The sequence below is a fragment of the Seriola lalandi genome, unplaced genomic scaffold (assembly GCF_002814215.2).
Source record: "Seriola lalandi dorsalis isolate HSWRI2012SDOR001 ecotype SW California unplaced genomic scaffold, Sedor1 jcf7180002054663, whole genome shotgun sequence".
NCBI lineage: Eukaryota > Metazoa > Chordata > Actinopteri > Carangiformes > Carangidae > Seriola > Seriola lalandi.
Window position 1 is genome coordinate 967,888 of NW_019525216.1, and position 16,487 is coordinate 984,374.

Sequence of the window (16,487 nt, forward strand, 5' to 3'; positions counted from 1 at the left end):
CAAAATATACTCTCTCTCTCTCTCTCTCTCTCTCTCTCTCTCTCTCTCTCTCTCTCTCTCTCTCTGTCTCTGTCTCTCTCCCCCTCTCTGGCCAGTGATCCCCCACTGACATTTTCACAAGCACACCTTCATCAATTTCACACCTCGGATGCCCTTCTATGCCAGTGTGGAAGGTAGGTGAATTGATGGGTGAGTGCTGACAAAGCTAGCTTAAATTCGAAGTCAGGTAGTGACAAAGTTCTTCAAGTGTAGGACAGGTAGGACACGGAGGGCCATCAATAACTGTCATCAAATCCCACAAAATAAACAACTGCATGGCATCAAGTGGTTCAGTCTATGAAAAACACTGTTTCATAATATACAGTGCAACTATCTGCATCTCGGCTTACGATTTGCTGCCCTCTGTAGTTTGCATCTCATTTATTCCTCCAAAGATGAGTCATGCAATATATGCTATAAATCCAACAATGCAATAAAAGGTGTGATGGAAAAAGCCATCCAGAAGGTAAACATCCTCTCTGCTCGCTTCCTCCCTTTAGTCTTGGGAAATTTGGCCATTCTATCATCAGCCAACTGGTGCATTTATGAGCTGCTAAAGTAATTGGCAGTAGCAGCAAGATCTCAGCTCAGGCAAAGGTAGCACATTCACCTCAACACAGCCTTAAGCTAAATGCTTCATTGAAATAACAGAGAGGAGATGGAAGAGGAGGAGGAGGCGAGTGGAGCAAAAGAGAGTAGCAAGGTGCCTCATTCACTGGCTCAGGGGTTTATGGGATTGCTCCCAGCTGTCACTCTGTGTAGTGAATCCGCAGCACCGTAATATCTTAATTGTTTCAAATTAAATGCTCGTAAAATGGCAAAGGAAATGAGTTTTTCTCTCTGGCTAATCCAAAGCAGCCCCTTGACTTACATCTGGGCCCGCTTTAAGTGAGAGGGGGTTTAAAAAGTGGAATGGCTCCCACATGAGATGGCTATGGATAGGCTGGTGTGGAATTAGTTTTTATAGGTTGTGAACTATGAGCCTATCAATGTGCAAATGTGAATCACGTGTCTCAGAGCATCTCTCCCTCTTTTTTTATCACTTTTGTGTCTCCCTAGCATTTTCCCTGTGTCTACATCTTGATCTTTCCTTTCTTTTATTCCTCCTATACATGTGTGCACATTAGTTTATGTGTGTACTTATGTATGTTGATGTGGAGGTTGTATGCACGCAGAGGCTTATAATAATAAACAGTCTAAATATCCTGTGGGGATTCACACATTTAGTCTTCCCCCATCTCCCTCCGGCACTTCTGAGACTCAGCTCATTCCACAGCACATTCAAATCACTCAACCAGCTAAAGCGATCTGAATGACATCAGCCTTGATGTCAAACACACACACACACACACACACACACATATACGCTCATGCATGCATGCACGCACATATATAATGCACACGCGCATGTTGGCATACATGCAAACACAGACACATCTAAACCCCTTCCCACCTCAGTCACCAAGAATAATCGCTGAACATACTGCTATGTAACAATAGCTCAAACTATACATGCAATTTACACACTAAACATACGCCTTCTGTGTGAACACAGTACGACATGTTTCTCATGGCTTTTCTGAACACAATTCCCAGTCTGAATAGATATCAGAATTTCCCATTAGCCCCTGTTAACTTGACATCTTCCCTTCCATTCTTGTATAAATACAAGCTCAAAATGAAGCCCCTAACAGGCAAATCCAGCAGACAATTATGTGTCATTACGCCTGCAAAGTGGTTTTGTGGTGGGGGCCGTAGGTGGTGGTGACGGTAGGGGCAGTGAAGTCGATTATCGTAAAATGAAACACTAACTGAGAAGGCCTGACACCTCTCCACTTGGAACCAGAGAATGATTGAAAAAAGAAAAGAGAGGAGAAAAAAAAAAACGAAGTGCCATTATGGCCTTGCAATGCAGGGAGTGGCTTTCACTCTACTCAGTGGATGGTGATACAAGAGTGCCGTGGTAAAAGTTAAACTGACAAGTGCTCGAAAAGTTTCTGACACTGCTGCCATCAATAGTGCCATCTGCTGTTAGTAACATCTAGAGGAGAGCAGTGTGTCTACATTTGACAGGAGTAACAGTGTGTTTGTGAACTCATCTGTCATGAAGGTCCAGAGAGTTTGTTATCCTCTTGACTTGCCATTATCATTATTATTATTATATTTACTTAAGAAAAATCTTCATGAAAATGTATCAAATAGCTGAGGTTTAAAAGTTCATTATGACAAAACAATCTCACCTCAAGCTCCACTTAGCTTACAGTCATATCACATGATCTTTATCAACAGATGGAGTTTTTTACTTACCTTCAAAATGAGGATGTTAAAATGATTTAAAAAAAAATAAAAAAAATTTGGATCAATATTAAAAGAAAAGGAAATTTGAAGAGCTGTTATTCCACGGCACCTGGTGAAATCAATCTGCTGAAGACGATCAACAGTAGAACAGCTATTAAATGGACTTTGAGGTGAGATTGTTTTGCCAATCTAATCAGATAAATTCTAACACTAAGGGCCAAAGTAAGGAACGACCTGAGTACAACTTGTCCTACAAGATTCCTCACTGCTATTTTCTTGATTAGTAGTTTCATTTATTGTACTATTATACTATAATATTTTTATACTAAAATACTTAAATGATTGTGTGTGTGACAGCCATCTCTCGCAGTGACAAACCCACAGAGAATCAAACACCCAACTGCACAGGTCCTCCTCGATGTATCGATCACAGTGTAAACTTACAACTGTTTTGCTTGGTCAGCTAAGCTTGAAGAGAGAGAAAATAGAGAGAGAAAAAAAAAGGAATGAGGACCACTGTTGATCTTTCTTAATTAGAAATGCCTATCTTATCTTAGACAAAGTACATGATGATTGCATAATGTTTGTGTATACTGTAAGTATAAATGTTCATATCGTACTGCCCCTTCACTGAATCCATTTTTTTCGTTTTCTCTGCCGTACTCTACATTAAGGTCCATCTTCCACTTCTTATCATTTATTTTACATGCCTGTGTGCTGTGTTGTTTTTAACGTACTGCAGAGTGTTCTCCATCCTTTCCTCTGATGCTTCACATCCCAGCTCTCCCCTCTAATCTCTACACCTGGTTCTTTCATTTTCATCTCTTTCTACTCCTCCCCTACCCTCTCTTCCCTTCTCATTCTGTTTTTCAAGCGTCCTCTTTCCCTTTTCTCCCCCTTGTCATGTCTCTCATCACCTCCACTCCACTTTGGTTTTTTTTCACCTGCACACTGCACAACTTTTCCACCTCCTCTCTGCTCCCTCATGTGCTGTTGGATACTCTCCCACCTTTCCTCTCACATTTTCTGTTTTTCTCCGTGTCTCTCCCTTTTACTATTGTTATTACCTTTTCTGTCCTGTCTGTCTGATTATCTTGTTATCACTGTTCTAGCAGCAAATTCCCTTGACCCAATCCCTTTTCCTTATCCTTACATTTTCCCCTTCAACATCTTATTTCTGTCACTTTGACTTCTTTCTTTGCACCACTTAACCAGCCTATATTTTTCTTCTTTTTCGTCTCCTCTCCTTTAAAATTAGTTGTTCCTATATTTTACACAGGAATATGGCTTATCACTGCCAGTCTCTCGGTCTGTCTCGCTCTCCCCTCTCCTCCTCTCTCTCTCTGCCATGTTTGTGGCCTTTCGCTCTGTGCACATCTAATGGCTGGGGTGTAATCCACTGGCTAATCTGCTGACAGCCTGTGTGACAAGGCATTAGCTTTGTGTCACTGCCTACCATGCTGCTTCTCAGCGTGTGTGTGTCAGAGAGAGAGTCAGAAAAAGAGAGAATAGAAAGAGTCTTTGAATGTTTGTGTGTCGATATGCATATGAAATATGTTTGCAAAACTCAGTGTATATTGTAGCATGTGTGACAGGGAGTAAGTAATGGCTTACATATGTTTGTAGCTCATTGTCAACTGGAAGCATAAAATTAGTACGGTAGCGCCTCACTTTTGCATGACCTTTCACCTTTCCATTTTTCCACTATGTACATCCGATGCTGCCTTTTTTTCCTCTATGAGTGATTGCAGTTTTAATAAGATGCCAGGTCAGAGTGCTAGTGGATGCAGCAAGAGGCAGACTGGGCAAGACAGTTCAAAATAGCCTTCTCAGGGTGTCTCACTGCTCCGTCAGGCATCCAGCCATGTCAAATAGGGCTCAGTTTGTAGCCAAATATTGGATTTTCTATTATTTCCACTATAATAGTTGCAACATAATTGTCTTTCTTTCAGCAGATGCCTTCGTTTCGTTTGGCACCGAAGACGGCTGCTCATATTAGGGCTGCAACTAATGATTACTTTCATTATTGATTAATCTTATGAGAATTTTTTCAATTATCTGATCAATTGTTTAGTCTATACAATGTCAGAAAATGGTGAAAAACAGTTTAGAAACGTACGCTCAGTTTCTTGGATACTGCAGCGATGTCTAACAAAAATTCCAAACCAAAATATATGGAATTTACATTGATATAAAACAGAGAGGCAGAAAATCATCACATTTAAAAAGCTGGAACCAGCAAATTCCTTTTTTGCTAATTACTTAAACAGTTAATTGATGATCAGAATCTTGTGCTTTTGCATGCAGGCATGATCATGTGTGGGCATGTAACGCCATGCATATCCTGTGGCTTTGCATAAGCTGCACAAAAGTCTGCTTCTTCATCTGAACTACCAGCAGAATTTACCTTGCACTTGCCTACATCCCTCTCTTTTTAGCCTCTATTCCATTCTTTAGTGGTCCCCTCCCCCGTCTCCACCTGAGTGAACCTGTTATCACAGCTGACCCCTCACTGGATCTGTCGACAGCCAAAGAGATTACACCAAAAACTGCAGAACACATTGGGCTCCCCGTTTGAAAAGGGGCGGGGGGGATTGCCTGATCCCCTGATGCTGATAAACTGGTCGAGGCTTTGGGGATTCAAGAAGGTCCCATCGGGAATGGGGTGGTGTGAGTCGGGGAGGGGGTGCTATAGTCGACTTTAAGTCTACTTCTAATCACTGGGCTTTTCAGAGGGGATAAGGGAAAGGAGAATGGGAGCTCGGTTTGGAATGGAATTAGGCCCTGATGGAGCTGGGGATAAGGTTGTTGGGCTTTGATTTGATCACAGTGTTTGCTTGAAAGCTTGTGACTAGCATGTTTGATCAAATCTACACTGTGCATGGAACATGCTATGGGTGAAATACAATGCTAATCATAATAAAAATAATTAAAAAAAATATATACTTTGGCTCCTAAAGGGGATTTTTCATTCACCTTCTACACCTCATGCTACAGATATAGAACGGCGTATACATTCATTGCCTTGCACACCTCTTCTTTCAGCCCATGTGAGCAACAGGCATACGTCAGGCATAGTATAACCTTGCTTTTCATAGCTGCTCATGCTTGATATTATATTAGTTGTATTGGCACAGTGCTACCGATGCCTTCTGCACTGAACATTTTCCAACTAATGAATCATAATCCCTGGGGAACTGTGATTCATTTCATTCATGCTAATTTATGGGTATTCCTTGATCCATCCCTACAAACTCCCTTTTTTGACTGCTGCCACATGGGGGATACTTCTGCCATTCAAGTGAGAACACAGCACAATTATCATTGATTCATGCGCCATAAAAGCAGAGCAGAGTGAGACAGACTCTTATGAAACGCGGCTTGCCAAAATACTGTCAGAGACAGAGGTTTGATGGCTCACTCGTCCGTGGCCTCCGCATCATGTTGTCTTCACCAGCTGTTCTTTGACAGAAAGGGATTCTTCCCGCAGTGTGCAAAGACACAGCTATCAACTTAAGAGGTTTGACAGCAACACACCATGGGGCCGTTTTTCTACTGTATTTTAATAGGTATTACTGGTGGAGCATCTGCAGATGGCGTAAGACAGAACAACAGCAACAAATTATGAGGAAAGAAAATCTGTGGAACCCTGGTGGTCTCTTATAGCATAGTACTTCTTCACAATTTCCGATTGACATTGTAATGTTGTTGCACTGCTATATGTATGTTTGTAAAATACACCATAGATATTTTTTCAGCATTTAATGGTGGTTTTATGTCATAATATTGAGTGACTGCAGTGGAACAAAGACCTAGAAAATTGCACCAACTAGTGCAGTCCTGGGAAGCAGTGAAAAAAACTGCCTTTTATTGATCTGTCCTAATTACAGGAGTCAATAAAATTTATGGCTTTAAAGCTTGCCAGAAGCCACTTATATGGCATACTGAGTTGAGCAATCACTTCTAATGGCAAGTGATCAAATGATATACTGTTCTGCCAAACAAAAACAGTATGGAGCAAACATGAGTATAAAATGTAGTCTGGAGCCAAACAAGGCTGTCACAACAGAGGTGTTGTTGTTCTTTTACTCGACAACTGATAGCAATCCATGTAGTAAACCACTACCTGTTATTCTGAGTGTGGCTTCCTAAACATCAACACAGTGCTATAAATATGAAAATAACTGCATCATTTTTAAGATCTTTTTTTTTTCTTTTTTTTATTTAACCTATTTTCCATTGTATACATGCTTTTCAGTTTTCAGTCTACTTTGACCATGGCAGCAAAAGGTGCAACGGAATTTCCCCATCGTTGTCATTGGGCAATTCGATTAATGCAGTCAAAACCACTGTGTGCCTATACAGACAGTAAAATTCAATGTACAATACAATGCATGATGCTGGGCTTGTTGATGCTGATTGTGAGAGCAGGACCAAGCTCCCAACACTTAGTAGATCATCGTAATTAAAACATAAATTGGAGGTATTGAGCTGCATGCAGTCGCCAGCACAGGCTCGAGGGAAGCATTGATTCATGCATGCACTTGGAAACAACTGCTCTGCTTTGCACAGAGTAAAATATAGAAGCCTTGTAAATAAAATCAATAGCGAACAAGCTGCCTTGGCTCTTCAAATAGTAGACAGTGAATTACAATCGTGCAGCTAATGCTAGAGGCATGAGCACGTATAGCACATGGGAGAGACGGGAGAGATGCAAGCTTTACTATGAATGCGATTTGAAATACAGTACGTTTAAGGTTTGTGTCCATGAAGGAATACTGACTGATTGATTCTGATGACCCTTCAGTATGTAAAAGCATCAGAGGAAAGACCAGGATGCAGAATAAGTATGTCAGGTTCATCCTCAATCTGATGCTTCCATTTTTCTATGAGTTGGGCAGTTGCACAAAAATTTATTCTGCAGTTTTCAAGTTTAAAAAGTTAGCTTTGTCCTGTATTCAGTGTTAAAAATCAATCACACCTGCTGACAACTAACACAAAAGAGGAGAACCTGAACCACAATTTGTCTTATAATCACAAATTTGTGGAGAAGACATGAAAAGGGGGAGTTTTTTTGACACCATGGTAACCCCTATGAAATTATTTTCGACTAAATACTGAATTTAAAATGTCCTTGTAACTGTCAAATTCTTCCACCAGAAACATGTTTTTTGTGAACAGAGCTAGGCAGCATGGAGCTTTATCTCAGTCAGCCATATTTGTTTTTTGAAAGCAGTCCTAATTTACCCCGAATACATAGAAAATTAGTCCTACTTAAGATAGTCGAGAACAAGAAAGCTCTGAGCAACCAGTGGACTTTGATGTGTATCTGAAGTCTGAATAAGCTATAGTCAAAAGTCTGTCCTCTGATGATTGGTAATGGAAAGGATATAGGTCTGGAGTAATAACAACACAATCCTGATGCAATCTTTATTACACAGCAGTTATGTTTATACTGAACAATAACAAATATTCTGCGGAAATGCAAGCCTGTAAAAGTACCTAGCTTGTGAAATTGCATTTTTTTTGAAAGGTTTGTACTGGAGAGAATAGTTTTTTTCTTTTCTGCTTTTTCCCCAGCTACCTTATCTTGGATAGAAGTGGCACACAGGGTCTGCTCAGGAGGTTACCTGAGGAATAATCCAATCAAGCAGAGTTGTAAAAATCTTGCTATTCTCTGACTTTAATCCAAGTTCAAAGTTCACACTGCAGTTTTTTTTTTTTTTGTAAAGCTAATATAGCGTGATGAAAGAACAGAAACACAAGTGTGGCTATCTGCAGAGGTGCCATGTGCTGTGGCTGAAGGAGTATTCCCTAAAATGGCTCTGGGCTCGCACCTGAACCCTGTGCTCCACATTTCTAAATTTACATCTTAAAATGAGTTGCAACAACACTGCACTAACTATATAAACTATAGTTAAGTGTGGGGTGAATTTTACTATGAGAAATATGAATGATAGAGTGGCTGTGGACTTTAAATCACGCCTGCATAACCACTGATTTCTATTGGTTTTTTCATAGACTGATCATCATGCTGTGGGCAATGTCCATCACTACTGCCAGCCTCTCATAGGGAAAAGAGAGGGGTCAGGAGTGACTGGAAAAAAAAGTTAAAGAGAGAGGAGAAAAGAGAATAGCAGTAACAGATGAGTGCAGGCATGAAGACAGCTATGGTGGGGGAAAGAGGCTACAGTGAAAAAGTGGGCTGTATGTATAGGGAAAATTGGAGAAAATTGGTGAGAGGCAGGCAGGGGGAGATAGAAAGGGTAGAGTGGCAGGAGAATGAGAGAGGGTAGAACAGAGGGAAATAAAGGAGGGAGTTGAAGGAGAGAGGGAAAACTGGAGAAAAGCAAAGGAAAGTGGTGGTGGAAGAGCTTTTCCTCCCAGCCGTCTACTGTATCCTCAAAGCGGCTTTCATCCGCCCTCACATAAACAGTCTAGATTGAGAAACCCCTCTGCAAACTCCACACACACTTACACACACAGACACACACTCATCATGCCAAAAAGCGTCCTTTGACAGTAATCACCAGTCTGCTTTTTGGCATCATACAAAACCCTTTTCATGCCTCCACGCCGGCCAGAGGCATTATGTTCTTGGGTTGTCCGTCCCTCCCATTCTCGTGAACGTGGTGTCTCAGGAAAGCCTTGAGGGAATTTCTTCAAATTTTGCACAAACGTCCACTCGGACTCAACTACCGAGAATTTGGTGGTCAAACGTTAAAAGTCAAGGTCACTGTGACCTCGCAAAACACATTTTTGCAGATAGCTAAAAATGTCTAATAGGATAAAATGATGAATTGATCCAACAGGTCAAAGGTCAACTTCACTGAGACATCACCATGTTCTGCAAAAACACTTTTCTGGCCATTATTCACTGCTGTAACTCAAACAGAAGGGGAGATTGTGACCATATTTCACATTTGATCAGATAAAGAATTGGTGACTCTTATCTTAGGTGCCCACCTTGAAACTGTGGCGATTGGGGTTGAAGACGTCTGTGAAGCATCCATGTTTTAGAATTTGTAGCATCTTTGCAGCAACGTCCATATTTGAAGCATTGTCTACTGTCATGGCAACAACTTTGTGTTCTATCATAATCAGCTTTATTGGCCAAGCACGTGAACGCAAACAGGGAGTTTGACTCTGTTATTTGTGTATCTGTCAATGTGGTAATTGTAAATTCCTTCAACGTCTTCACTCCATGTGTTACATAAGTGTGGGCAGACATGGATGTCTACTGCAACTTGACTGGTTGCATACAGAATAGTATCATATAGAGTAAAATAAAAGACTACTAGATACATTAAGTATGCACACGCACAGTAACGCCTGAGTAAAAATACACACTTACATTCACACAGCCTGACTAAATGCTAAGAGCAGAGAGGAGACAAAGGATTTAAAGCGGCTGACTAACAGAGTATGACATGTCCAAGGCCTATCACTAATTATGCCCCCACTGCTACAAACTGTTCCCTTACTATGATCCACTGAAACAGCAGACAGGAGAAAAAGGCTGCAGAAGGTATTGCTGAAACCACCATGAAAGTGAAGTGTGTGTCAGTCATAAGTTAGGTGTCAGGATGGGGGGAATAGTGTTTATTAATAATCTGTCATAATTCTTCAGAGATTTTGATTGCATTAAAACAACCTAAACCTTGAAAACTGGTGGCATTATTTTAGTTACATTACTTTTGTACATGCTCAGATTTGCAGACTGAATGTAGTGGATTTACAACATGCAGTTCATGTCCTGCTGGGAAGAAAAAATTCAACAGGCTTCACTGATGGAGATGAATAAACAGGACTAGGTAATCCATTACTTTCTGACAGGTATTTTCCAAACTCTAGTTCATGTTGCAAGAACAGTATGTCTCACAGACTCCAACATTTAATACAGAAAAAAAAGATGAAAATGATCACATTTTACTGATTATCTGGAACAGTTTGTATGTTAATCAGCTAAAGGAAATAGATTTAATGTAAACATCTGTTAAGCCAGCAGCAGCTATTTAAAACTGCACTATGTAAACTGAATGGTTTGCAGGCCTACAATATGTTCCCTTGTTTGGAGTGGAGACTGTGATTAGGTTCAGCCTGATGAGTTAAGTCTTTTCTGGACCCAGCACTTGCTTGCAGGTGATTCATAGTCATATTGTGTTTACCTGAGACTTTCACCACAGGCTACTAGGAACAGTCACTGTCTAAAAATGGTTGGATCACTGATCTATGTGTGGGAAATCAGTCTCTCTTCCAACTCAACTGTGTGATTTACGCTTGGTGAATTTCCATTTCTTTTTCAAACAGATCACATGCATGATTATTTGGCAGACAAGTCCCCTTTTTCACTTGTTACCATTAGCATCACTGGGTATAATTATCTTGCTATGATAGTGGTTTTATTCATGCACATGTACTATAGATCTCTCTGTACAGAAAAAAATAAAAAATAAAAATCAGTGTCAAATCTGTGCCCATCTGACATGCCATGATGGTACTTGACCAATTTGACAAGATGTAGCATCTGGCTCGAATGACTAGGTAATGCATGATTTTGCATATAATGTATTCAGTGGAAGCTCTCTGTTAATCTTGTGCTTTTGCACGGATGAATAACAGTTCCCTTGTTTCAAAGACAGACCAATTTTCAGACATTTTCTCCAGAAAAATGCCCCCTTTTAATTGAATGAGTTCCAAAATACTTACTGATCAAGTCACAGTAAGTAATGCCTCATCCTCTTGTGATTGGCTCAGTTTCACTGACTAAAACCGTCATAAATTTACCAACAATTGACCAAATCTAGCCTCTGAATCTCAATCAGGTGAAAGAGAGCAAACGGATGGCATCTCAATTAGGAAACATGGGGCACTCCTCTCTATTGTGTCCGCACTTTTCTGTTAGGGCTGCTAAGAGTGTTAATTTTTACCTCAAATGCATCCAGAATGCATCAATTGGGACTTGTCAAGATGTTGAATATGTCCTCAGCCAATACACAACCATGGTTACAACACAAACACAAGCAGATCTGGTTCGTTTTGCAAACACATTGTACACACAAACTCACTGAAAACACCCACATAGATTCTTGTTATTGAATGACCCACATGCCCACTTTTGTGGCACTCCTCTACTCTTCCCACAGTGCACTATTGCATGGGTAACAGAGATGATGGGCGAGGCTGAGATGTTGCGGCATGCCATTTATCTCTGTCAGACGTGGTTGAACACAAGTTCTTATTGGCTGGGCAGGATTCGTGATTGCTAAAGCGGCACCCCAGTCCCTGAGACCATGCTAATTAAACAGTGGGGAGAAAAGAGCAAGAGACCTTCACACTCTACCCTCTGAGGTGCCGTTCTGCTGCAACCAGCATTAACCGGACAGAAATGGAAATCCAGCTTAAAATGCCATGACCCGTCTTTGTTGTTGAACACACAGTGATTGTTGCATCAGATCTGATTGCAAAAGCTTACCTTTCAGCACTCAAGCAACCTTCCCAGCAGTTCAAGAGCTGCAGGACAAAAAAAAAGAACATGTTAGATTACAGTTTATTCATGCTGTCATAAAGGCTGTTATGATAAGAAGTTGATGCCATTTGTGGGGAAGAGTTCAACAAGCATGGGTGAAGATAGCAGTAGGTTTTGTTGTTGGGAAATAATTTTAATCACAGCTACAACAGTGTAGTGATCTGCTGCCCTGAGCTGAGCACTAATTCAGTGCTGCCATTGCTTTTTATAGTGTAAAGGGCAAACATTTATTACCCACTGATTACATTTGGCAGGCATATGTGTCTGACGCTTAAGCCCTTGTAATTTTCCAACCCAGTTACAAAAACCTCCTCTTCACCACTGATATTCAATCAGTGCTTGAATGTGGTATATCTCCCATGGATTTCATTGGGGCACACATAAAGGAGTTGTGAGAACAAAGGGGAAATGGGAGTTAGGGGGGCACTGAGCAGCTTTTTAGTTTAGTACTAATTAAAACGTGGGCGGCACTCAAAAGGTCAGAGATTGACCAAAAAAGGGGTAAAAAGGGGCACGTCACTGCTGATTGTGTGTATAAGGCGCTCAAGGTCTTGTAGATTAATACCAAGTTCACTTTCAAAAGGGGAATCGAGAGAGATGGGAGAGAGAATTAGTCGTGTGACTGATAAACAGCATATCTCCATGCTCTGTTCCCTTCCCCCTTTTTTTCCAGCTGGGAGATAAAATTCAGGCTTGGCAATGGTTGCCAGCGCAATTGATTCTGGCAGAGGAATATGACTGCAGAGTATGAGGGCTAAGTATCTGAATAGCTGCTGTCAAAATGCTGAAGGGGAATTTATTTCCTAGTTTAAATGCAAGCTATATCATGGAGTTACTGAGACTAAATGGCTACAGTTTGATGTACAGTACGTTGTCATTTCACTGGCATATAATCATGGGGCTGTTTTAGGCACAGGCTTATGGGTGCTGTGCAGTGTTTCAATGAATGCCATTAAAGCAGACAGTCATTTGCTTGGATATGACAAATCCTTTACATTTTGAAATATAAAATCATCTTTGAACTATTGTTGTAATTAATATGAACTTGTTATCTCTCTACATGTCAGCTTGTTACGTGTGAAAACTGGCATTTTGCGAATCTGATATACTGATGCGAGCACAATTTGAGAGGGAACAAATGAGAGAGAGCAAAACACAACAGAGAGTTAGGAAAGAGGAAATTGGTTGCCCCATTGTATCTGATCCATCCCTCCACTAATAAGGTTTCTTGACCGGTGGGGAATACAGAAAATGATTAATAGGTACACTCCAGCAATCAGCAGGCAATGAGAGAGCCACCTGTCAGAGGTCCTACCGCCCTTAGTAGATTTATTGCTAATAATTGGCCATGAATGTAGCCACTGCGGTACTATCAGAACCTCACAGGGTCAGTTGGTTGGAGATACAAACAGAGGGAAATCAATCTGTTTGTTTTACACTGTGGGAGTATGTGGAGATGCAGAGAATAAATTCCAACTGAAAGTTCAAAGGATAGCTCTAGACAGTAATGTTCCTCCCTTAAAACAGACAGACAGTCACATTTAATGGTGCCCAAGCCTGTCTTCACTGCATAGTGTTTAAGTTGTTAGGATGGCAGACATTCCTGCTAGTCATTCAACAGTATGCTGTAAGATAGTATACTTAACGGTACTAATTGAATAGTTTGAAATAATTTGCGGCTCAGTGTACACTTCACACATTTCAATCTTAAACACTCCACAGAGATCTCCACAGAGTCTAATATGTTTAACAAGTGCTGTGACTGCTCAGCTGCAGTTTGACAACATATTGGTAGTTTCTAGATTATGTCTTAAATATCCCCAAATAATAAAACTAGCACGTGTAATAACTGGGGAAATACACATTATGACCTTCTTAAAAGACCATCTGTTGCACAGCACAACCACAGCAAAGCAGGATTAGCCAGTAAGGCTGAAAGAGTAACATTATATGACACCCACAGTGTTCCACTGCACTGTAAATGGCAAAACACACACGTTGCTTAATTTGAAATACTATGTGTGTACTATGCATTCACAGTGATTTCATTCAAACGCCAGTGGAAAACATGTCTTAGCTATTGTAATTAATAGAATGGTATGACTTGATGGGCACAAAGGCCACAGTAGATCACCATGAAAAGGAGAATGAGAGCTCTGTCTACGTCTGACATTTCCATTTGTATCTGTGACAGGCGATTAAGCTAGCAAAGAAAGTGATATTATCCCGCTCCATGTAAATATAGTCAGGGAATATCAAACTCGATCAACAGTGATGATTTGATGCCTACCTAAATAACCCTGGAGATGACAGGCCTTAGCGCTCCATTTATTCCAACATTGATGTCACCCACCTCCCCCTTTTACGTTACCAATGCCCCTCCCCCGTACATCACTTTTTCCACTGCCTTCAGTTTATATACTTCCATTTCTATTTCAGTATTTGTGACGTTTCTTTTTCTGTACACCTTGGTGTCAGGGTCACTGTCCTCCCTGCCCATCCACCCCCCTACCCCTCTGCCCATTCCCTTGGTGATCTGACTTTTTTTTCCCCCTTTCGAAATTCTCTGTCCATTGCCCTCTTGACAGCCACCCATCAACCTGAGTGCAATTTAAAAAGCCCTTCAACAGCTGCCATTCCACAGGGCTGGCTATCAGTCCAGCTGCCAAAGCCCAGACAGGGACTCTGCTTCAGCAAGCAACTTTGAACGTCAGGTTGGTTCCCCCAATTCCAAATGGACTGAAGGTGAAAGACTCTATTTCTTAAAGATTGGTTCATCTGAAGACAGGGTGACTGAGGTGGAATTTCGAGGCAGCATTGCTACTTCCTTCCTTACAGCCAACATCTTCCAGTGCAGTGTTGTGGTCCAGAGTCAAGTAGTTTGACTTAATGAAGGCCTGATGAATATGATGTAATAACACCAGAAGGAAGCATTGTGTTGAATTATATTTGTAAACAATACAAGTCTTTGGGAAAAAAAAGGCTCTTGGGAGAATTCTTTAAGGTGGAATATTTGTTGTTCTGCAGAGATTTATCACTTGCCTCTGTGTCTGTGTGTTTGAGCTGAACCACTGTGCGCCCGCTTGCCTGCCTGCCTGTCTGCTGCCTGCATGCACACATTGCATACATTGCTCGCACGTGTTGCCTGAAACGAAGTGAAAACAGCTCAGCCTTGAGGCTGGGCAGCCTGCTTCTGTGCACTTCTCTCCACCATATGTCTATGTCAAAAATATTTGCTGTGCGCTGAATGAGGGATGAAATCAATCCAAGTGCTGTTTTCCCAGTTGCTTCTTCTTGAAGGCAGCAAAAAAAATTGTACTGATAGTTGCCAGATCAGCCCACATTGTCAAATATAACAACTTGCCACCAGTGACATCCGCAGACAGACCATCTGGTCTCCTGTGTCCAATAGTCGTTTAGGGAAAAGAATGAAATGGTGGAATCCTTCCTGCTGTGTCAATTAGCAACTGGAAGAGATAGATGTGAGAATTGCTGTGGTGTTATGGACCAATCAAAGATGTGGGCTATGTGTCAGTTGGGGAATGTGTTGAGGTGGTCCATGGACACCAATGCAGTAAAATCTTTCACTTAGAATGACTGAACAGATGTACTTGTTGGCCTTCATTTTCCTTCATTTCACCCACTCAGCTGGACTTCTGGTACAATATATGTGCACTGCCTGAAGATAAAATCAACAGCACAGTAAGGTTGCGTCAGGGCAGTCAATAACTCTGTATATGATCTCGTTATAAATTCTGTTAGAGCTGTATTTAGTATTGAGCTTTTCAAAATGCTATGTATGTTTATCATATCCACTTTACATTTTAATATTGGTCTCATGCAAATATTTAGCAGTCGTCCGAATGCTCAGCTGCTGATGATGCAGAGGTCTATTTAGTAAAAGGCCATTTCAGCTGAATTGTGTGTGTGCTGGATATAGCTGAAGGAGTGACGCTATTTTCAACTACTGCTTCTGGACCGGTTACAGCCATTGTGTTGGGGACTCTTGCAGTCCGCCAAAGCTTTTAGTCCATTGTGTAGCAGCATCACTTTTGCCCATAGCCACAAGACAACATGAACAAAAGCTTCAGTTGGCTGGGTCACACTGCGATGTACCTGGGGGATGTACGCATGTTTTGCATGGACTGGGGAGGGTAATTGCTGGGTCCATTAACATGAGAGTGAGCTGCAGCTTCCAAGCTGAAAAATTGCCCTAAGGGAGCTGGCATTATGGGGAGGCATCTTCCCTGATCCCATTCACCAAAGAAAGTTAATCGAGTTGAAGTGGGTCGTCTAGAGTTAAATTAAATCTGCTGCCAATGGAAAGGCTTTGATCTAGCAAAGATTAACCAATTGTTGTAATTTCATGTGCAAAACCCAGACTACCATTGGCCTCAGAGAGAGCAACCTTTTTTAAGATTACTTAGTCCATCAGTTGCTTCACTCAGTTGCTGAAATACAGTAGTAACTGTTCGGCATGTCTTAAATGTAGGAGAAATATTTTTTCTTTTTGAACATGAACCATGACTCTATTCAGACCAACAGCAACACCATCTAAAATGATAGTAATTAAATTGATTTTGAAGAATACCTTTGACCATGAATAAGGTTATGTATGTCA

At 41.1% G+C, this 16,487-nt stretch overlaps 1 protein-coding gene across 11 annotated transcripts in view; it reads right to left on the reverse strand.

The window, feature by feature from the left end:
• ptprda (protein tyrosine phosphatase receptor type Da) overlaps positions 1 to 16,487 on the reverse strand; it is a 354,362-nt gene that overhangs the window by 139,865 nt on the left and 198,010 nt on the right. For all 11 annotated transcript variants that reach the window (XM_087177922.1, XM_087177921.1, XM_087177923.1 and 8 more), the window contains exon 9: positions 11,813 to 11,850. The gene's annotated coding sequence lies outside the window, so the exon portion shown is untranslated. The remainder of the gene's footprint in view (positions 1 to 11,812; positions 11,851 to 16,487) is intronic.